Source organism: Schistocerca piceifrons, chromosome 4 (assembly GCF_021461385.2).
Source record: "Schistocerca piceifrons isolate TAMUIC-IGC-003096 chromosome 4, iqSchPice1.1, whole genome shotgun sequence".
In the NCBI taxonomy this organism is placed as follows: domain Eukaryota; kingdom Metazoa; phylum Arthropoda; class Insecta; order Orthoptera; family Acrididae; genus Schistocerca; species Schistocerca piceifrons.
The window spans coordinates 201,841,230-201,866,425 of NC_060141.1; positions in this window are offsets into that span (position 1 = coordinate 201,841,230).

Here is a 25,196-nt window from a genome sequence, read left to right on the forward strand (position 1 = left end):
AATCACTTGCAGAAGCGGACTATTGACACAATATCCTGAGTCTGCATTGCCTGTATCTTCTGTGATTGGTACATATGTCGTTCCTGCTCATGCAGAATACGCCAGCCAGTTTGGTGGTCCACATTCAGTCTCCCTGCTACGTTTCTGGTACTCGTCGTCGCGTCCTTTGAATACAGCCTCTTCAAAATCGTGTGTGTGGCACCGCCATGGAGCATCCCACTCGGCCCTGATGTTGGTAAAAATACCCGTTCCCGAGGCCCGCTGGTACAACTAACAAGTGAGTACTACTGTGCAGATTTACAGTACGAGCAAAGGCCACAAGCACAACAGCAGATACAAATCTCTCTGGGCGGGTACAGTAGTACAGTATGAAACAGACCACAAGCACAATATCATGTATAATCCTCTCTGGACATATCACAAAATTAACAGAAGGGCATGTAAACAAATCTGTAGTGGGCATGGGACATCAGATGATAGTTGAACGACGTATGTAACACTCTAGTCAGTGGCACCGAAATTCCGGGAGATCTGAACGTGTGTTGTGGTACACCGCGTGTGGCGGGAGAAAGTTTCTTTTCTAGACTTGAGTTCCTACGCTAAAACTAATCGTCTTGGTCTCCGCTACATGCCGTCAACCTCTGTAAGGGTAGATTAATCATACCCTGTACAGCATCGCATACGACCTACAGTCACACTAGTAGTGACTACCTGTCGGCAGCAAACATAGCAGCTAGACGAGCTGGTACTGACTACACCTACGTATCCACTCGGCAACCTACTATATAGTATGTCGATGCCATTCCTCTGTCGCAATCCATTCGCATATGGCCCAGAGATAAAAAATGGCTGTCTATATGGCTCTGTATGTGACAAGCGTATCATGCCTCCAAGAGGCGGACATTCGTTGGGCACTGTCGTGCTGACAAGGAGTGTTTTACGATTACGGCACGCGTGAGTTCTAGCTAGTGATCAGGTGTGAGTGAAGTGAATCAGTGGGTCTCGTCGGGAGTGGAGATAGACACAATCTTGAGTGGGACAGTGTCGAATGTTAGTGAATATGAGACGTTAAATAAATGTCGATTGTAGGTAAGCAATGGAAATGGAACAAGAGGATGAATATTATCTGGAGAATTCAGAGGAAGATGTGGGAATAAAGTTGCGTTCGAGTTTAAAGTGGCTCAACCATTTAAAGTTAATGATAGCGTGTGAATTATGTGAAACATTGATCGTCCTATATAATGTTTCACTTCAGCTTTAGTAGTTTTAATAAAAAATTTCCAGGATGACAGCTACCTGGGTGGAAAAAGTGTTGTGCTACTAGTGACGAGTGCGACTGTGGACTGAACGTTGTTAGGATTGCAATTCCATCTAATAAACAGTGATTATATTTACATATTTCACTCCTTCTTAATTATTTCATGCAAGTTATTTGCACTGAACCGTCCGTGAAACTGCATCGTTCAATAATCAAACTGTATTACAAGCGAAACGAGGACGAGGTATTGGAACTAGGCACACAGTCACAGTTCTCAACCTCCCGTTGCTTACATCTGTGTGAGTTCTTCACCTTACAGTGTATACTAAGCTTCTTCGTGTTCATATTCTTACGGCCTGTGGCACAACTAAGTTAACTGGCGCACAGTGCCAACTACGATTTTGCACACACATGGTAGTTAGAGACAGCGAGATGATGACAAACTAACGTCTGTAGAATTCCCTCAAAACACGCCTCTAAAAGTAATCTACCTCTTCAAGACAGTCCATTTACAGTGAAAATAGATAATAGCGCCAATCAAGATGTTATACTGTTTTCTTACAGTAAAGGGTCTAAATAGGGTCCAGTTGAGTTACTTCTGTCAGCAACATATGACGCCCGCTTTCGATATCGAGCGTCCACCACAATGGGCCTCGTACTAGGCACGATATTGCTGAGGGTTTCGTACTGAGTAAATCTTTGATGTGAAATATATTTCTGTTATCGAGTCAAATTTTGCTTCTTCATGATGTTTGTGGAATGGCCCTTCAGGTTCACCCACATCTCTGTAACGATAATTAATCGTCGCAACAATTCACTACTTGATTGAAGCCTGTAAGCAAGATCGAGTACAATGCTTTCGGGGCTACAGAGAACGGATCCTCTTTCCTTCAGCTCCACTTATTGGAGGAACTAACAAGCAGGTTAAGTGTTCCGCAACAACTTCTGCAGTTTCCACAATCTGGTTTTGTTACTTCACTCACAATACAGTAGTTACAAGTTTCATTATTTCAGAAATATTGCGTCCCTTGTCCTTAAATCCCATTTTGTAATTCAGGTACCTCCTCTATACACTATGTCAGTAATAACCGATGTAGGTACAGACAAGTTCCTAGAGCCTTCAGTAGTTCTTATCGCTACAGTTGCGTTCTTTCATCCACAGTATTTGGCCCGCTAGGGGAGGTAGTTGGGAGTTGAGTTAAATTACAAACCTCTCCACAGTGTGCCGGAGTGAAGTTGACTCTGTTGATCGTCATCGGTTCGTCGGATGGAGACGTTAAACTCGGAGCAAATCGAGACGAGCAATCTCTTTGCGGAAACCAAGTTTCATCTCTCTTCTCTCATCATTATCATCATCATCATCGGTAACACAAGCACGACACTCATTACGGTCACCAACCAGAAAACAACTACACTGCAGATACTTGACATGGATCCCACCCAAATCGCGCATTAGAAAATCAGTGCTGCTGGCACTGAGCCGCTCAATCCCGATTTTTAAAGATTACTGTGCCACTATCTCGCATAGAAAAACACACTTTAATCACTCACAGTGTCTCTCGGTCTCTATTCACGTCTTCCGTTAAACCACCGTAATCTTAATCTCTGACAACTTTGCAGTATTCTGACACAGCTGTCAAAACGTTTCAGAAACAAGATGAAACATACATATAAATCCCGTCTTGCAGAAGACGGATACAAACACTTTGATTTACTGAAAGAAGCCTAAGAATTCTCATACGAAAGAGGATGCATACAAAATGCTGATTCGACCTATTTTTTAGCAACTTACTAAGTTAGGTTTAAGGGGCACGGAGAGGGAAGGAGGGACAGAGGGAAAGAGAGACGATTCAAAGATTATTTGTGCGCTTCATCAAAGCTTCGGTTTAATCACTGTCAGAGTGTCATAGAAATGATTAAGGAATCGCAACGAGAACACTACAACAAAGTCATTGTGCAGAGAACATTAGATATAAAACTCAGAAAATCCAGATTCAAAAACGAGTTCATGAACACATTACTTTTTCCAAAATTCTTCTCGCTTACGATTATGAAGGAATTATTATATAACTTCGATCTTACACAGAGGGGTGTCTACACACACTCTTCCTAGGAGGCGTCTGCGAATGTAATAGAAAGGCAAAGAACATCGTATCGGTGTTACTACCCAAGTGATGCTAAAATCCTGGTGACACACAAACCGACTCATGCACACCATAAATCCGCACAAACGAAATAATAACGTACAGCACACTAGAGCTAAAAACCACGATGGTGTTTCTGGAAGACCTGAAAATGTAATTTTGACGTAAGAAGGTATTGCAACACTAAAATAAAATTTATCACTGAATAATTGTTCTCAAGCGCGTTAGAACATTTGAGTTCAGATCGTTCAAATATAAATTATATCTGAGAATCAATACAGATTAAGACATCTACGGTACTTGAAGCAGTAAAGACATACCATATTGCAAATGATGTTCGCAATACTCGTACATTTTTGGAACCTCTGTAATCTACAAAAAAAAAAAAAACACTTCTTAGTTTGTGCTCGTTTTGATTTTAATATGTTATAATTAAAATACGGGCACAATCTCAGAGTTTTGTGTCTTTATATGAAAATGAAACTTCGGTCCTTTCTTCGGAAACCGTGATGTTAACTGAGCGTCATTTGCAAATATGCGTCGCTAATTTGACGCTAGGAAGTATACAGTCCTCGCAGGTAACGACAAGATGCAATTCTCGTAACACAGCGTGCCTATCATTAAAAAAATGTGGGAAAATAAAAGGCTTGCTTCTAGTGAAAAAAACACATGCTATGAGACGTGACTTAACACTTTCCATACACCACTAGATCGAAACGAATTACACGGTCAATCGATGTGAAGCTTCCATCTGTTGCCTCAAGTTAAGCCCCCCACCTGTTGCCTGGTTCAGAACAGAGGTGAAACAAACCTGTCTCGGTAATTTGTGTTGCTCTTATATTACAACCAGCTTATAACAGTTACATTAGATGTCGAAACGATATACATCTTATTGCAAAACAGTGTTTAACATCTTCGATCTGAACTTCTGCGAATCTCGAAAAGTGTACAAAAATACGTTACGAACAAAATTAGATACTTAACCAGTCATTTCCAGGTCTTATTGTTTATCGCAATTCGTTTCAGAGACACTGTTTTTGTTTCCAGTTTTTCTGTCCCGCATTTCGCTCCCTGGTTTACTTTTGTGCATTTAAAGACTGTTTAGTATGTGTTCCATGCACAAGCTTAACAAACATGTTTCTTATCTTTAATGACACATAACTGTTCTCTCCTAAACCAGCAGCAACAAACAGTAACGGCCGTAGTGCCTTGTAGAGTGGTTTTACCGTCCGTATACGTCTTCGTTCCACAGGCGCGAACTGCCCGAGAAAAAACTGTGAGGTACATGTAAATGCTGGCATGATATGCTGCTTCCAAGTCAGAAGGCAAAAATTGTGCCTCAGCACAAAAAGCGTCTACCCTTTCCTCCACTAACATGCTTAGGTATATATAAGTAAAATTCAGAAGTTTGCTGGGTACAGCAGCAGAATTGATGCTATTGCACATAGCCATGGATGATACTACCAATTAAACCTCCTGGGGTTCAAATTTTTATTTTACTTCTAGTTTTCCACATAAAAATAAATAATACCGTAATATAAATTTTCATCACTGTGTTTCCCAGTGTGAGATATAATAACAATGATTCGTGAAACATGCAATTAGCTAACATCCTAGTTATTTTCATAGTCAACAATCAGCAGGTTATTTGCGGAAAGTCACCAATTTTCCAAATAATTCCAGAATTATTCGATGTTCTGTGTTATCCACATTATAAGTAATTAATATTTCTGACCAGATACTGCATCTTACCTTTCATAATTTGGAAACTGCGCATATATCGTATCATGTGAAAAGGAGATACCACCCCGAAACTTCTGGGGGACATCTTCCAGATAGTTGTCTCAAGATATTCAGTTTTAGACTTGAGTTGTTTAAGTTAACGTGCTTGCTGAGGAATCTAAATTTAAAGACGAATTTTTCGTTGCACACGTTGGTCTTGACACACAAGCACTTGTTGTTGCTACAAGCCAGTTGCTGTGGTCAACACTGCCGTATCACTTGCGTTTTTTGTATCTTTCGGACTACAACGCAAGATCATCAGGGAATATTGTGTCATAGAGATGACACCGTCAACAGTGAAATATTTCTCAATCGGAAAAGGAAATAATTATCCTATTTCTACGCGAGAGATTATTTATCAATCCCACGGATTTTTTTCAACACCAAAAGTAGTCTTAGAGTTCTGTACTTCCAATTCCAGTTAATAACGAGGAATTCTGTGTGTCAATACAGCAGCATTAATCAAAATCCAGAGTCACCTTTATCAGTGAAGATACGCTTATTGGAGGAAAATTTTCGACCTCTGTTCATGGCCTACAGAAGAACACGCGTCCTTTCTTATCGTACTGCAGGGAGTCCTGTTAAGCCACCCACAGAACAAAATTCCAGGCTGGGGAGAAGTAATTGAGGATGTGACCTCTGGGCACTGTTGTGTGATAAATATGCGAACGACATTCCTTTCAGTATATAACTAGTAGACATAAGGACGTATTCGAGTGAACGATGTTGAGTAACAAATTTCAAGAGCTGATGAAGCGAGAATGCACTTAAATAATTAATTACTCTCTTGCAAATGCCTCTCCTTTGATTGTTAAAAAACATGTCATTTCTGGATAATGTGTAGTCTAAGAGCAATGACGACTGCACCATATGAGAATGAGTTAGCGGGGTAGAAATAAGATCATTTTAGAAGCACACTTCAAAATACAGTTCGTAGTGGACACTGTCTGTAGTCACGTAACTGAACTGAAATACAAGATCCAGGACGAGAGCAGACGGTTTACAATCAATGTGGGTGCACACTTCGGTATGATACCCTGTTAATACTGAAAGTAGCATGCGATGTTGTAATCTTAATTACATTACGATTTCCTTACGCAGTTTTTCGTGTTAATAGTTTATACACAAACAGCATGATGCATACACACTTAATGTAAACCAATTAAAGATGAATAGAAAATGCCCAAGACCGTCATGTTTTGAATAAAGTCCTTCCAACACATTTGATCGCTTCTGTCACCCTAATACAATAAGTGTAATAACTCCTGTAATTTCAATCCAGAGAGGAAAAGTCTTCATGGCACCATAACTTGTTTGTTAAGAATGACATACGGGGTCCAGCAACAACCAGGCGACCTTATGAACTATAACATTAACTGAATTTCCGACGATTCTTGGCAGAAAACGATAATAATATTAAATAGAAAAAGTCTTCTGATATTCTGCAAAATACCGGCATAGAGCTTCTTAGGATATCTTCAAACAACAAGTTAATGTCACAAACACACATTTAAAAAGATGCACGATTACACAGTTATTATTTACACGTAAGATGATTAAATTACTGGAAATCAACAAACATATAACACAGAGTGTCAGCTTAGTACTGAATGACCAAACTCAGTTTCATTTTTGCGCTCCGTTAAATTAAGTTTTAGTTATTAATACTAGATTGACATTGTAAACTCAACATTACTTTTTCATCAGTTGTTGAGTGTATCTCCACATAAACTTGTTTTTGCTTTTTTAGTTAATATGACTATTTCTGCATGACAAAAATATGTAATACTTCCCTACTTAAAAATCGACAGGTGTAAATTTTTGTTATCTTCTGTGTAAATAATATCTGTGTATGTTCACGTCATTTTATTTGTGTTTTCGAAATGGAGTTGTCACCTGAAGATGACCTAAAAAGCAGAAAACCGGTTCGTGACGAAATAAATATAATTTTGCAGAACATTAGCCGATGCTTCCTATTTAATACTTATTAACAAAGTTTCGGAAGATTTTTGGTCATAAATAATAAAAACAGTGGCGAAAGTAAAACTTGCACTGTAAAACCAATACAAATGCCTATAGTCTGTGTTGTCTACTTTTATATTCTATGCTCCCTTTCGTTCGAAGTGACACTGATCGTGCTTCTAAAAGTAACAGGGTTGATTAGTGATTTCGGAGTGACACTGATGGTAATGCTAAAAGTAACAGGGATGCTTAGTGATATAACTTGTCATGCAACAGTTTTACTTTTAACTATGTTGTACCTTACAGCTGCTATGTTCCAAAAACAGACAGTTACCTACAAACGAACAGCAGACGAGGTGGAAAAAATTCGCCTGCAGAGGACCAAGTAACAACAGCTAAACGTCAGTGGATGAAGACCGTGTGACCAACAGAAAATACGGCTGCTGTAGATGAGCACATAAAACGTCGATATTATGGAATTCGAAGTGTATGACGTCTTTGGCAACATTACGAGAGAAACTACCTACACGATGAAGCACGTGGAGTTCTGACACAATTCCGCTGTACATATTTATTTGTAAATGGCGAACATTCACTAATAAGCACATCCGAATCGAATATGAGTTTCTTTTGGAAAGGAACACGTTTCTCCGTGATGTACTGAAAATTACACTAGCAAGAAGCGTATGCAAAATGATTTCCGCTGGTCCATCGTGTGGCACTGTGTCGTGGCAACCCTGATGTAAGAACAGCGTCGCAGCTTGACGGGTCCCCATTCATTCAGAGCCGAGGCGACCTTAACCGGTATCCGAGCACCGGCTTTCCAGTTTTCAGGTGAACACTTGTTAGGACTAGAACACGTACGGCGACGACTGCCGTCGATAGGCGTGCGTTCGATGTCTTGTCGAGCGGCAAATCAGAGGAAGGGGGGAGACGGCGGCGGCGGCGGCTGCTGCGGCCGTTTCCCGTGTCCGGAGGTCAACGCCTCAGTTATTTGGGTTACCGGCGGCGGCTGGCGAGCAGCAGGTCAGGCCGGAGGACGCACTCGCCGCGCTTAGCGCGCCACACGGCTTTCGGGAGACGACGATCGAAATTTAAAACACGGATTTTTTGATGTCGTGTTCGCACGTTAAGGCGTGAATTTTGCACTCCTTATCAAATACTGGTTTCCCGAGTGTCTGTAGTTCTACACGAATGCTGCCTGTAAATCAGCTGTTCAGATACAGTCAGCTTCGGCGAGATGACGTAATATCAGCCTTCACTTTTTTTTTTAACAAAAACTCACTACGATTTCGTTATGGATGTCCGTCGACTGGTACTGAGGAGGCGGTTGTAGAAGAGCAGGTGTTGTTCACGTAGGCCAGCACATATGAAGCTGTTTTATTACACTCACATTATGGGCTTTGTGAAAAAACGTGCAAGTGTTGAACATTTTGGAGACTCGGAATAGTAAGGTAAGTTCATATTCCTGTGTGCGGAATCAGCTAATGTTTTCATTACCAGTCACTGACTGGCTGCAAGAACACTTGCCACCAAACGCGAGAGCGGGTATAGCAGTCTACAAATTATCCAGCTGCGAAGGGTTGTTGCAAGTTCAGTTTTGTTAATTTAGGGAGAATGTCTTTCCATATCATAGAGAAATGGATTTACCGTCTATTAAATAAAGGGAACAATTCTTTGGTCAGTCCAGTATGCATTCTGTAATTTCACTGCATACAGAATCACTTCATTCACAGTAGGCACCATTTTAAGAAGGGAAGTCAAAGCAATCGCGGCTCAAATGCGGTGGAGCTGAAAGCCGGTAGCGAAACCCGCGTTCGCAGGATTGTTGTTGGGGTGTTTACATGACAGGAAGATGCAGTCCCATCTAGGGGCTCGTGCACACGCATCGACAGTGACTAACCTGCAGCGGCTGGCGGGAAGGGTGCCGGTGGTTGAGGACGCTGGAGGCAGTGTCGCTGCTGGCAGCTGCGCAGAAGGCCGCGGCGAGGGACGCGCCGCCATGGCGCCCGGGTCGTCCGCACACCTGTCTGTCCACGGGCGGTCGCGGCTGGGAACGGGCGCACAGCCGACTCTCCGCACTCGCACACGCTCCCCACGCACTGTCTGGCCGTCTACTGACCTCTGCGCGGCGGCGGCGGGCCGGCGCGACCCCTCCCCTCCCCGCCCCTCCGCCACCGCTGCCGCGGCGCCCCCCCACCACGCCGCGTTCCTTCACCCTTGGCGGTGCGCGCGCAGCTCCATCCCGGCTCGCTCGCCTTTGCTCGCTGTGCTGCTGCTGCTGCTGCTGGTGCTGGTGCTGACCACTGAGCCTGAACGTCACTGGCCGCAATAAGCGATAAGCCCTGCGCTGCCGGCATTATTCATTCCGCCGGCCGGGGGCACGCCGCCGGCGTCACGCTCCGACGGCGGGGAATCTGTCCTGCCTCCCGAGCACGCGTGTCCCATTTGCTCTCGTGGCTCGGGATAACCGAGGTATAACATTTACACTCGTATCTCAAATCAAAGCAGAACGCTGTAACAGAACACATGTAGACGTCGAACATATTTTAAGAAGGCAGTGCGGACGGTGATACGTAAGCTTTGGAGAAGCTGAAAAGCTCCAAGTAACCACACTTTTGATTCTTGTGATGTGCAACGCCATAGACAGTCATAACTTGAATTATAATTTGTAATCCAGGTATTTCATTTGAAACAGATAATTCCTGGCCTCCTACATCTACGAGGGTCATTCAATAATTAAAGAGAAAAATTGGACTGAGGAAAAACTGTTAGTAGGCCAAGATTTGTACTTTTATGGCATTAAGTTATCATCACTGGGATGAGCCCTGATCAGCTAATGTATCAACATTGTTTTGTTTATAACCTCAAAAATACTTTTCAAGATGGCAAGTCCGCTTGAAACATCCACATTAGTTGAACAACATTCTGTTCTTCGCTTTTTTTTTTTTTTTTTTTTTTTTTTTTTTTTTTTTTGCTGAAGGCGAGAAACCAGTGAATATATACTGCAGAATTGTTGTGTCCATAGAAAATTTTAATTTTTATTCTTGCTTTTGTGGCCATAATAAAGAGTCCAGGCTCCATAGGCAAACAGCCAGCCGACATTAAGAAATAGTCCACCTGGTCGTAGGGGCAAGATAAGTGGCGGAGGCTGCCAAGTATGGCTTGTTGATCAAATAAATTAGTGTCTGAAGCAGCATGAATCAGACTTGCACAATGGAAGACGCAAACACCAGGGCATTAATACAGCAAGAGAGAGTGTCAGTCACGTATGGAAAAGACTCGTATGGAACGAAATTAAGTTGTGTGCAGCTAGAAACGAAAGTGTCGTGTGGAACCGAAGGCATTCTTGCACAATTCGATCACTTAGAAATGAAAGGGTCGTGTGAAACAAATTAACTTGTGTGCACCCAAGTACATGAGAAATGAAATAAAAGGCCAGGCAGCGGAATAGCTAGTAGGAGAGATTCAGATGCAGATTCAGAGCCAGTGCCGGCAGTTTGGAAATTCCGCAGCGAGACGCCAGCTTGGACGAGTAGGCCCATAGCAGCCAATACAGCTGATAAAGACTTCAACTAAGAGAAGATGGTGATAGACTCTGGTGGACACTCAGGAACTGCAGGTCAAGTAGGATTTTTAGAGTTTCATTGGAGTAGTGTTGAACTGAGGCTGTCAGTCTTTGTCTCAATTACTTAGAGAGATTTCAGTACTAACCAAGAACAAGTGATTGCTTTGTACTTGTTTCTTATATGTACTGGTAATTAGCTTTGAAGTAGCAAGTCCGAATAAATAGACTGAATCTTACTAAGGGGTTTATGGTCCAACACCGCACATAAGTATATGTGAGAATAAACTTGATAGAAACTAACCAATCTCTTCTGCCTATTCCAATTCTGTAACCTATTTTCAGGAAACTTATTTGCTTCAAACCAACGAGATTCTCTTCCTCTCATCTCTGATATAAAGGTTAACAGCAATTTATAACTAACCCATTGTCGTTAACGTCCCGATTGCACTACGCAGTTTGCACTTACTTCGTTGTGGTATGGTGAAGCTGTGCCGGGACGTGACAGAATGTCTACAATTAATGGTAAAGGTTGTATGAATCGAGCAAATTTTTACAAATGGGTAGAGCAGTTCAAAAATGGTCACGACTCGGTGACTGACGGACACCGTTCTGGCTGACTAGTTGCAGTTTCAACTCTCTCACTTGAAATTCGAACTGATGACATTATTCGTGCCGACTACCGTGTGACTGTGGAAATGGTAGTTGATATGGTTCAAGTCGGTACCGGTACATTTCATAACATTATCTGTAACAAGCTGAAGTACCACTAAACATGTGCACGATGGGTCCCAAAGGAGTTGACGCGGTTTCACAGGGAAACAAGGTTGAGATTGAGCACAGACCTTAAGGACCATTATGAAAGAGAAGGTGAGCACTTCCTCTACAAAATTTTAAATTGGGATGAAACTTGGGTTCACTGTTATGAGCCAGAATCAAAGAGACGAAGCATGAAGTGGAAGCACACCAACTCACCTGTCGAGAAAAAATTCAAAACCTAAGCACCAGCAAAAAGTCATGTTGACGGTGCTTTGGGACGCTAAAGGCCCAGTTTTTTGTGATTATCTCGAAGAGCAGCGTACAATGAACAGCAATTACTACTTGGATTTGCTTTTAAACAAGGCGAAGAGAGAGACGTCGTCGATCTCAGAGGAGAGTTGTGATTTTCCAGCAAGACAACGCACGTCGTCATATTGCTCAACTAACCCGTGAAACCATCGACAAAATGGGCTGGGAAGTATTGCCTCAACCCCCTTAGAGTCCTCATGTAGCACCTAGTGATTTCCATTCGTTTGGTGCACTGAAGGGGGCATTACGTGGGAAGAGGTTCCAGGACAACGAAGACGTTAAAAAAGTTTGTGGGAAATTGGTTCAAACATCAAGATAAAGAGTTCTTTGCAGCCAGAATAAAAAAGCTTGTAGCCCCTTTGGAACAAGTGCATAAATGTTCAAGTGTACTACGTTGAAAAGTAGAATAACTATTGTTTTGTAAAAATAGACATTTTTTTCTCCAGACCAGTTTGTCTCTTTAATTAATTAATGACCCTCGTACATCTACATTATTACTCTGCAATAAACAATTAAGTGCATGGTAGATTGTTCATCGAATCGCATTCCACCAATTTTCCTACCGTTCCACTCTCTAACAGCGCCGGGAAAAACTAACACATAATTTTTTTTTTCTGTACGAGCTGTTATTCCTCTTATTTTCTTATGATGATCATTCCTCCCTATGAAGGTGGGCGGCAATAAAATGTTTTCACACTCTGAGGATAAAGATGCTGATTGAAATTTCGCGAGGAGATACCGCCGCAACGGAAAACGCCTTTTCTTTCATGATTACCACTCCAATTCGCGTTTCATATCCGTATCACTATTTGTCCTATTTAGCGGCAATACAAAACGAACTGTCGTTCCATACATTCTTTCAATGTCCTCCATCAATCGTATCTGATGCGGATCCCACAGCGCACAGCAGTGATCCAGAAGACGACGGACAAGCGTAGTGTAGGCACTCTCTTTAGTAGCCATGTTGCATTTTCTAAGTGTTCTGCCAATAAATCGCAGTCTTTGGTTTGCTTCTCCCATAACATGATCTATACGATCGTTCCAATTTAAGCTATTTGTTACTGTAATTCACAGCATTTAGATTTGTGTAATTTATCGTGTAACAGAAATTTAACGGATTCTTTTAGCACTCATGTGGATGACTTCACACTTGTCACTATTCAGTGTCAACTGCCGCTTTCCGCACCACACAGATTTTCTAAATCATTTTGCAGTTGGTTTTTGTTATTTGATGACTTTTAGACCGTCAATGACAGCATCATCTGCAAACAATCTTAGTGGGCTGCTCAGATAGTCTCCTAAATCGTTTAAATAGATCAGGAACAGCATAGAGTCTATAACATTTCCTTTGGAAACGCCAGATATTACTTCTGTTTTACTAATGATGTGTGTGAAATCTTATGGGACTTAACTGCTAAGGTCATCAGTCCCTAAGCTTACACACTACTTAAATTAACCTAAGGACAAACATACACTCCCATGCCCGAGGGAGGACTTGAAACTCCGCCGGGACCAGCCGCACAGTCCATCTGTTTTACTCTAGGACTTTACATCAGTTACTACGAACTATGACCTCTCGCAGAGAAAATCACGAATCCAGACGCATAATTGAGACGATACTCCGTGAGCACATAATCTGATTAGAAGTCGCTTGTGAGGAACCTTCTGTCAATCTGAAAATATGGAATCAGTTTGACATTCCCTGTCGATAACACACATTATTTCTTGAGAATAAAGAGCTAGTAGCTTGTCCATGGGGTCGCATTCTTGGCTGTTAGGGTCCTCTCAGAAGGAGCGCGACACCCAGTGGTAGGAAGCTTTACGGAGCCTCGAGTTGATGGGTTGTCTTTCAGTAAGCCGTGTGAAGTGGTTTGTAGTCATAGCCAACTACGCCACCTTAAGAGCAACAAAAATCACAAAAAAATTTAAAAATGTAGTTACAATTTTGACCAATCAGTGGTCATCATCAGACTTTCTATTGATGAAAAAGTAGAGACACCAAGAATCATCGTACAACCTACAGCATGTGCCTAGTAACTATATGTAAGTAATGATAAAACTAATACAGAATTACGGAAGACACTCTTATACATCACATTCTTCACAGAAGGCATCCAACTTGACTCCTACATCCAGGAAGGCTTTTGGCCGATTCCCCAACGCCATGAGGTCAAAGAAGTTACAGCAAATGTTTTTAATATTCATTCCTAGGGAGGTCATGTTACATGGAGTTACGCAGGGTTTCTAAGGCTTTGTCAACGTAAGTAAACGTAACAGTAGATAGAATGAGAGGCTTTATTGCCAGAATGTCAGCCTTGCGTTAACTAATGTTCTTAAGGTTTACTAACTTTCGCTGGAAACAAATATGTAAAAATTCCTGAGAAGAACAGCATTTTCCACAGGAGTACTGTTAGTGGAAGCAGATAATGACAAATTGAACTGCCTGAACTTTTGTTCCTGAGGGTGATTAACTGGAAAGTTTGAAGAACAAAACAAATTAATGGCGCTTTTTGGAGCTCTTGAAATCGATTAGTCGGCCGAAAGTCCTCGATGTAAGAAATAAATCTAGCTTCATCACATACCAGCGTCACCTGAAGACTGGAAACAACAGTAGGAAAAATTGCCAGAAACAGCTGTGTTCCCCACCGCCACTCCCCTTCCGCCCCCGAGGCAGAGGTGACAGAAACTGCCAGTTTTCGGTGAGAAAATAAACATTAATTTTGAGTTTCTGGTTTGTTGGTTCCAAGGTAAACTGCTAGACCCAAAGGTCTCAGTTACGATTCCTACTTGGCTCTACAATTTTCGACCTGTGCGAGTGCGCAGGATCCATACCATGTGTGGAACTGTATCTTTGCTACACTGGCGTGTACGTGCTTACCTTCCTTGCCCAAAGGGGGCTACTGGAATACGCCGACTTAAGTGGGGCGGTGGTGCATGCATGTTAGGAAGGTCTTGTGCTGGAGGAAGTGCCTCTGCTCATGGGTTAGATGTACTACTGTGTCATGTCGCTTTCTTTTGTGGCCGAGCGAGTGGCGTCTACGTTGGTCCTTTGTTTCTGTTGCAGCCCAGCCTCGCTATTAACTTCGAGAAGCGCCTTAGGAGAGAAGTGAGTCGGAGTACGCTAAGAATGACAAACGCCACCGACGGCTATGAAGTCGTTGATCCGGGACGGTCACAGACGAAAATGATTTTGGTGAGAACGTTACGTGAAACTTGGTTCTTTCGGGTCTCACAGGAGATCAGCATTGAACTTTAACTATTGCTGTTTGCCATGGGCGAAATTTTGTGTTTGTTCTCACCAGTGTCACTTATTCTGAGTGACAACACATACTGACGTTCCTCTGACTCGCATGATAACGGTTGAATATGATCTTTCCTTTTTATTATTACCTCAGCTTTGGAAGCCTTTTGTAATAGAGTTATTGTTTATTATTTTTAAGTTACGTTGATTTCGGGAGTGCCAAATAAGAATATAGTTTACAACACTTAACCATAACTATCTTTTTTATATTCTGTTATAATTTTAAATCTTTTAAAGTTTTAACCAAGTATATTTATGAATCTCCTGTACTTTTAGTGGCCAGATTTTATTTGTGTTTAAATTGATGTTTCAACGGCGTAAATGCTATTTTTAATTTTGTTGCTTTCTGCCTGTTACAGAAATCCTTTATTTGTCACCCTGTCCATTTGTTATTACCATTCCATGGCGCCAACTCGACTGGTTATGCCAATATCAGTGAACGAGAGGTAACTTTATTTATTGTTTTCAAACAAGGGAGATTCATTATACAGCTAGTTAAAGTTTTTATTGTTTAACAATCTGACTGAAATTTTGAAATAATGATCGTTAATCAGTTCAGCTAACTGAAGGTTGTACTTGTTATACTCATGGATGCTTTGTTTTTGCCACGGAATTTAGGAAATGCTTTTATGATGAATTGTGTAAACACGTTTGCAAAATAATTTTATATTTGTCATAGTCCGACTACAATGTCCCTTCGTTCACCTCTAGAAATATTTGTTAATGTGAAAAATCCCGAGCTGAGCCTTGGTTTGGAATCAATGTTAAACTGGAGGTTGGGTAAGTCACATCAAAGGTCAGAGGAAGGCAGCGGCATGCCACATCCAACAGGATCTGTCTAGTAAAGCACAGCACTGTTCAAAACATTCATTGGAGTTGGACTGTTGATAAAATATCGATAAATCAATAAATCATTATTTTTTCAAAGGAGATCGATATAAATCGGCGCATACTTTCACCTGATCTATCGATATGAAAATGACAATATAGAGTGCCAGTATTATTATTTTGTATTATGTTTTTTCACAATCTTCGGTAAATATTTGAAGTTCCTCTTTTGAAACTGTAGAAGAACATAATTTTACTTTCACTGAATGAATGACTCGTACTACTTTCTGAGTTTTCGTCACGTCCAGTCTTTCTCTTTGACTGTGTGAAGCAAGTATATGTGGTATAAAAGAAGAAGTCCGATTGTACTGGAGGAAAGGAGGAGGGGGGAGGCGGTGTGAATGGAATTAAAAGATTTCCGTTGTGAAGAAATAGCACACCAGATGCCCTAAAAAAAAAAATTCACGCAACTAGTGTGCTATTTCTTCACATCGGGATTCTTCAAAAACAGTTACTGAAAATAATGAACAGAAATCTAAATGACAGCCCGCATCTCGTGGTCGTGCGGTAGCGTTCTCGCTTCCCACGCCCGGGTTCCCGGGTTCGATTCCCGGCGGGGTCAGGGATTTTCTCTGCCTCGTGATGGCTGGGTGTTGTGTGATGTCCTTAGGTTAGTTAGGTTTAAGTAGTTCTAAGTTCTAGGGGACTGATGACCATAGATGTTAAGTCCCATAGTGCTCAGAGCCATTTGAACCAAATCTAAATGACAAGATTGGTCTCTGCAGTGGAGGGAGACGTGTGAGTGGAAATGCCGCCTCGTTTGCTTATTCCATTTACTGGCTTCACTAACTTCCTGGGCCGAGCGGTTCTAGGCACTTCAGTCCGGAACCGCGCTGCTGCTACGGTCGCATGTTTGAATCCTGCCTCGGACATGGATGTGTGAGATGTCCTTAGGTTAGTTAGGTTTAAGTAGTTCTAAGTCTAGGGGACTGATGACCTCAGATGTTGAGTCTCATAGTGCTTAGAGCCATTTGAACCATTTTTGCAACGTTTAGCTCCTCCACGAAATTTTGACACTACAACTGCTAGGTCGCTGGCGCTGGCAGAAATGAAAAAAACATGCAAGTCGACATGAAGTGTTCCGGACAAATCCGCTATGTGACGAAACTAAACGATAGACCAATCGGACATCTTTTATTGTGCCACATGTATGCGGTTGTCACTGTTAGCAAAGTAGTTATTCTTGCTGTAAGAGGGGTAGGCAGGCTGCCAGCTCTTTGATGTACAGAATATCTAATAATAAATCAATACTTAAATATACTGCTCTAAAAACGGCAGTATATTTACAGTGTGCAGGCAACATGTGGAGATCAGTACATCGATATTTCCTCTGTCGATATATCGATATACGATACATTCTTCCGATATATAGAGAGCCAATAATGATATTTTTTAAAATATTGATGTATCGAATTCTGAATATTTTTAAAAATATCAGGAGTCCCACTTCGGAGTGGTGACAGCTTTATTTTTCAGCCACCTGAAGCACCGTCCGAAAAGGGCTGTGATGGTGTGAGTTTTTACACTGTGTCTTATGATCCCTGCTTTATTGTGTGAATCCTGCTTTTAGCAACGCAACCGTAAAAACCTCTCCACAAATATTTCGACAATACAATCATAAAATCGTTATTTACCAGTGTTTCTTTATCGATAGCTGCCGAATCCCATCACCTTTTTGAGTCAACGATAATTACAAAAATTTACAACACATTTCTCGCACCCTTACAACTGCTGTTACAAGGAGACCACAAGACAATCGGGATTTTGTTTACGTATTTACGGTACCCGAAGTTCAGAACTCAATCATCAACCATCCGCCACAAGTCGATGCAACTCTCAAAAATTCTCGAGGAAATTGACTTTGAAGTTTTCTGAGCGTCTTCAATACCCTAAAACAAGGTCATCTTTTGACGGGCCTTGTCGCTCTATGGTACAATGCTCGCTGATCACGTTGGTTCGATTTCAGGCCATGGTAAATTTTTAAACAAAGGTGCTTGTTCCCCAATTTTTTTCCGTGAAGCGTAAAGTATATAAAAATGAAAAAATTGATTTCTAATTTTTTAAGTTAAACAATCTATATCAATAATATTTCATATAAAATCGGTAATTGAGATTTTGTATTTGCAATAAAAACTAGATTTTTGTGTACAATGAGTAATTAGAAATAAGAAGACGTGAATTTGTATAGAAGTGACAATTAGATAAGTGTTAATTAGTATATATTTGATGACTTTTATATTTAAATGCCACAGGTATTCGAACTGAACGGAAAAACGAAAAAAAGTGTCAGAAATGAGATTCGAAACATTGATCCAGCGATTCCCTGTCTCGTGTGCTGCTGATTTTTTTCCCACTCTATGTCTTTTATGCTTCACGGAAATGCTCGTTGTAGATGTACCTTTTTTTAAGAAATTTCATTGGGTGGGAATCGAACCCAAACCACCCGCCTCCCCCCCACGAGAGGCGAGCGTCTTCCCATACAGCGACACCATCTACATCTATATTTACATCTACATACATTCTCCTTACATCTCCTTTCTTGTTTCTCTCGAAAATACAGCGAGAGAAGAACGAGAGTTTATATGCCTCCGCATGACCCCTAATTTCTCGTATCTTGTCTTCGTGGCCCTTACGTGAAATGTTTGTTGGCTGCAGTAGAATCGTTCTGCAGTCAGCTTCGGATACCGGTTCTCACAATTTTCTCAGTAGTTTTCCTCGAAAAGAACGTCGCCTTTCCCCCAAGCATGCCCATTTTAGTTCCCGAAGCATCTTCGTAACGGTTGCGTGGTGTTTTAACCTACCGGTAACAAGTCTAGCATCCCGCCTCTGAATTGCTTCGATATCTTCCTGTAATTCCACCTGGTATGGAGCCCAAACACTCGAGCAGTACTCAAGAATAGGGCACACTAACGTCCTATACGCCGTCTCTCACACATCAAATTCATTTTTAACATAAAGACTTTGAGTGACACCGAGATAATACATTTTGCAACACACATTTTAAGGAATTTTGTGATCTTATTCTGAGAATTTGAGCGTAAGTTCGTACAAGATAGAGCCGACTTCCAAGGTTTGAAAACTATTAGTTGGAGACTTCAATGTATGGGCAGGAAAGAAACACTACTGTCCTACATTATGATGACGTTTGTTGAAGCAGCACTCAGCACTTTTGATTAAAATTTGGACACGTATTACAGACTAACCTCCCGTCGACTGTTTGGTCATTAGAGGCTGAGCGCTTGCTCCGTTATATGAGGATAGGACAGAGAGGTCTGTCATGGTCTGTTCAAAATGACAAGCGAACCCTTATCCACAGATAGTCCGCTTCAGTGGCGGCCTTTGTGGTCTTTGTGGCAAACATCACTGCACAGAAGCGTAAAATATTACAAACGCTGTAACGTAACCGAAAGAGATGATTAAATGTCCTCAACAGGCACTGAACAATAAAAATTTTATGTACTCGAACACTGTGTAACTCACATACTTTTTATTATCATGTTTTTAAAAAAATTGTAACCCAACCCAATCATTTAACTGTTACGTTTTTGAGTGACACAGCACGTCAGTTCACGTGACTTTGTCGCGCGACCTCAGCCTTCGAACGTATCATAGCTTTCACACTCGAAAACAAGTCGTGAATTTAAAGTTTGACTGTTCTTCTGCAGAAATTGCTATCACATTACAAATGGACGTCACTAACAACGATTTTTATAAGCTGTAACCAAGTTTTAACATATATCTGAACTACTGTAAAATTCTATCGTATAAGAGAAGAAGCGTTGCTTGGGTATGTGGTTTGGTTCTTTCCATGAAAACTACAAACACTTCACTACACTTCCTACCAGTGTTATCGTTTTGATAACTTTGTTATATCCTTCAAACAACAGTGACTATATGCAGTGCCAGGATGAGAGCAGCAATTGAACTACCGTTAGTACTTCAGTTTCAGATAACCACTGAGAATATAACGATAACCAGTCCTGAAGGGACAAATTCTGTACTCTGCTTTTGTAATTCACTGAAAAATATTACTGAAAGATTTTCTCTTGGTACAAGATATTTACTTGACAACAAGATGACTGTATGTAAGATTATCAGTACGTAGCCCTTTAGCTATACTAACTGTGACAAAAAATTATCTGGAATACTTATCTAAGATCATTTACTGTGAGCCTGAAAAATCTTAATTTAAAGTAAAATTAATCATGTCAGTTTGAAAACTTTGGTGGGTAACTTAAATATTCCTTTTGTTAAGCAAACAACATGTTAACATTGTCGTTTCAGATAATTATATTTATTGACATTGCAGCTCATCAAAAAAACCAGTTCTGTTTAAAATGACAATGGAAATATGGTAAGCAAACGTTTGTGGGTTATACGAGGTTTAAAAGAAACAATACCTCTAATTAACAAACTGCATTGTTCCAAAACAGCAACGTTCAAATACGTTTTAAGATACACTATGTGAACAAAGTTCGTAGCGCTCTCCATCGTTAATGCTGGAATTCAGTATGTAGTTTGCCCACCCTTAGCCTTGATGACAGCTTCCAATGTCGCAGACATACGTTCAGTCAGGTGCTGGAAGGTTTCTTGGGGAATGGCAGCCCATTGTTCACGTAGTGCTGAACTGAGGAGAGGTATCGATATCGGTCGGTGAGGCCTGGCACGAAGTTAGCGCTCCAAAAAATCCCGAAGGCGTTCAATAGGATTCATGTCAGGACTCTGTGCAGACCAATCCATTACAGGAATGTTGTTGTCGTGTAACCACCCCGCAACAGGCCGTGCATTATGAACAGGTGCTCGATCGTGTTGAAAGATGCAGTCGCCATTCCCGAAATGATCTTCAACAGTGGGAAGCAACAAGGTGCTTAAAACATCAACGTAGGACTGTGCTGTGACAGTATCACGCAAAACAACAACGGGTGCAAGCACCCTCCACGAAAAACACGACCGCAACGTAACACCACCGCCTCCGAATTTTACTGTTGGCACTACACACGCTGGCAGTTGACGTTCTCCGGGCATTTGCCATACCCACAGCCTGCCATCGGATCGCCACATTGTGGACCGTGATTCGTCACTCTACACAACATTTTTCCACTGTTCAATCGTCCCATGTTTTCGCTCCTTACACCAAGCGAGACGTCGTTTGGCATTTACCGGCGTGATGTGTGGCTTGTGAACTACCACTCGGTCATGAAATCCAAGTTTTCTCACCTCCCGCCTAACTCTCATAGTATTTGCAGTGGATCCTGATGCAGTTTGGAATTCCTGTGTGATAGTCAGGATAGACGTCTGCTTATTACACATTACGATACTCTTCAAATGTCGGCGGTCTCTGCCAGTCAACAGACGAGCTCGGCCTGTACGTTTTTGGCTGTACGTGAACCCTTCACGTTTTCACTTCACTATTAGATCGGAAACAGTGGACCTAGGGATGTTTAGGAGTATGGATATCTCGCGTACAGACGTATGACACAAGTGATACCCAATCATCTGACCACGTTCTACATATGTCCCTGAGTTCCGCAGAGCGCCCCTTCTGCTCTCTCATGCTGTCTAATGACTACTGAGATCGCTGATATGGAGTACATGGCAGCAGGTGGCAGCACAATGCACCTAATATGTAAAACGTATGTTTTTGGGGGTGTCCGGATACTTTTGATCACATAGTGTATGACCGTTATTCCCCATACAGTTCAATATGCGAGAGAGCTTCTTGCCTTGCGGCAGATGATCAATCCTAAATATAGCCACGAACAAGATAACACAACTCATTCACATCTCTGGTAATACAGACAACTGTGCTTGCAATGATGCCTCCCAGGTCATTATTTTTTACGTAAAAGAGGCGCTATTACTTTGTCACAATTTATTTCTGTAAAATCTTGTATCCGCGGTATTAATAAAATTTACTAGCGCTATAGTGAACATCTATAACTGTGCGCTCCAAAACATCAATTGTACTACTTCACTGCCTTCAAGAGCGTCTGTTCGGTTCTGCCCGCGTCATTCTAAGCTGAAAACCGTGCAAAGGAAAAAAACACTGGGGTTCCGCGGCTCACTTGAATAGCTGCTACAAATATGAATTCAACCTAACATAATTGCCTTGGGTGTACGTTAGTCATTTACAGTTAAATGAATAGATTACATTTTACTTTACATTGCCTTACAATTAATAATCCATTATGTAACTAAAATGTTTAGATATTTCAGTTAACAGATAGTACCATAATCTTACACTCGTTCTTGTCTGTTTACTATCGATTAACGGACATCGATTTTCAATCAGATGAAGATTTTAGGGAAAAAAATAAATTTTATGGTGTTATTGCATTACAACTGTATTATGAAAATGAAAAGCTAAGAATAATGAGCAGTCAGCTCACGAAATCAACGAATTATGATACCCCTCAATAATATTCGTTTCCGTGGGCTTGTAGGGATGAAACGTCCCCTTAGAAAAATTAATGAATGACTATGCTGATAAACCTCTTACGTTATTTGCTTTTCAAACAGCTGAGCAGAACTGAACGTACTCAGACATTTCTCTCTTTACCTATTCTGATCAACACTAAAGTGATACACAATATTTTTTAGCGCAACACAATCTGACTTTCAATAATCCCTACAAAAGAATGGCCCTGACTAACATTAACCTATACCTTTCACAAATCACTTACCTCACAAAATCTTCGTTACTCGAACTACTGCAATACAGCGAGCGCCACTACTGCCAGCTAAATAAAAGATTCAAACTACTGAAGGCACTAACTACTGATAGGCATAGTTAACAAATGAAAGATTTTGGTAGAGAACAAACAATGTATTTTCCTTAATAGTGTTCAAAGTCATAATATATATAGCAGTTCATGACATCCGTTCTTACAAATGTACTGTTTCTGATGGACACACGTCCAGATCATCCGCTCTCAAAAATCCGCCATCTCACTTCCCCACATCCACCACTGCTGGCGGTTCATCTCCAACTGCACAACGCTACGCGCTGTTAACAGCCAAGTGCTCAACACTACAATAGCGACTATTGCAACAATGCCGACCAGCCTCAGACTGCATACAACACAGTCAGTGATTTTCATATAGAGCGCTACGTGGCGTTACCAGTAAAAAAACCTAACAGCCTACTTACATAGCCCCCATGCTCCCCACAAAAAAATTTACAAATGGTTTTGGGCAGTGGCCAATACAGATTTGAAAAAATTTTTCATAATCACAATAACAAAGAAATTAAATGCACACACTTATTGATACAATGTTGGTCAAAAGCTAAAATTTTCTCACAGTCCATAAAGACAGTCCTGATCGTTCATCACAGGAAAACTGCAGTGTTTTTCTCAAAGTCTGAGATGTAAAAGAAAATGCACACAGAAATAGTGGATTTCCATGCAGTCTTGAAGAAGTAGTGTTGCCCTTCCAACGGAAAGACAGTGCTGACTCTTGACATGCAGACAGGTAATGGGCCACAACAGAGCAAACCCACAGCAGAGTCAGTCGACGTTTTGAAGAATATTGGTAGGTAGGTCATCACAGAGCAGACCCACTGTATTCCTGGTAGAGATTACGGTATTGGTGGGCCACCAGAGGTGCAGACCCAGTGCAGTCCTTGTAGAAATAATGGTATTGGTGGGCCATCAAAGATGCAGACCCACTGTAGTCCTTGTAGAGACGGCCGGCAGCCTTCTGTTGCGACTGTGCAGGTGCACAATCACCATCGAAGAGTCTTGCAGACAATATAGCAAGTCCATAAACCTCCACTTGTGCACTCACAAAAATCTTTTTTTGAAATCCCCTTAGAACCACCAATGCTGTTAACCAGTCCCTTGCTGAATTATTAACACACGTGCAAGCAATAACAGTCCCAACTTCTCACATATTGTGCATATACTATGACCATCAGAAATATGTGCAGTGAAATGAATGCTTACAACTTACAACTTACTTAACTTAATGAACTGGTGTCAATTACAAGTTTATAACATGAGAATACAATAACAAAGGTACAAAATACATCATTAAAGAACATAACAATACAGATAACATTTGTAGTAGTTCAGGCTTTACAAAAGAATAGAAATAAACAGATACATCAGTGTTACAGGAATTATGACATAAGTAAATATATAAAATAATGAGAACAGTTTTCGAAACATTAATTTCACGCATGAGCATTAAAACAGAACAGAATAAATGACGTCTAAACATCTTTACAAAGAAAATAACATAGTATTTGAAAAATTCTACAACATAAATCTTATTAGCTAAACACATAAAGACAGGAAAAAGACAAATACACAAGGGTACATAAACACATAGCGGAATAATACAAAAGGAAAGACAGGGTTCGTTTTCAGTGTAACATTTGGCACTGCAGTCCAACCCAAAATTCATTCCACAGATCTTTCCTCTTATTTCAACATTTGTTTCCACCAAAAAAATCCTATCCAAGCATGCTTTCTGTATTTATATGTTCACATATTTCTTACCTCATTATTTATTTTCCATAATCTTACCTTATCATGTATTTCCAAAAAAATCCTACCTAAACCTGTTGTCCCTAAACCCTACTTTTTTGTTTATATCCTCTTTCAAAATACTTTTTTGGCCAAACCATTTTCTTATAGCTTCTCAATGCATTTCTTCCAATTCATCACAACTCGTTCTCTTATATAGCCTAACCCATCTTAAGCTAACTTAAATCTGCTGAACTCAGATGCATAAACTAAGGGACGAGGGAATGCAGTGGCACAAAACAATTAACACAAACAGCAATGACAAAAAAATGGAAATTGGCAAAGCAAGCAGCAGTATATCTACATTAGCAAAGCAAATGCAACATTACAACTAATATAAGGCAATGTGCAGCAAATAAGAAAAATAAATCAGTTGTGAATCTGGCTTAACAGAGTAATACAAAGTGAAATTCAGTAGCACTATGCTTGGCAAACAGCAGCAGCAAATGTAATAGCATATATCTAAACATGACAAACCCACAAGCAGAAAAAATAGTACACTAAAGACAACAATGCAGATAAGGGAAATGTATATTCACATCTTAATGTCTATGTAATTAAAGTGGTGCACCACAAAAACGTATTCTACAAAAAATTAACAAATACTTGAAAAGAAAATTATGTGTGCAGTTACTGTTATTAGTCCCTTCTTATTGTTCTTTCTGTTTCAAGTGCTCCTTTTTCGAAGAATGTGGCT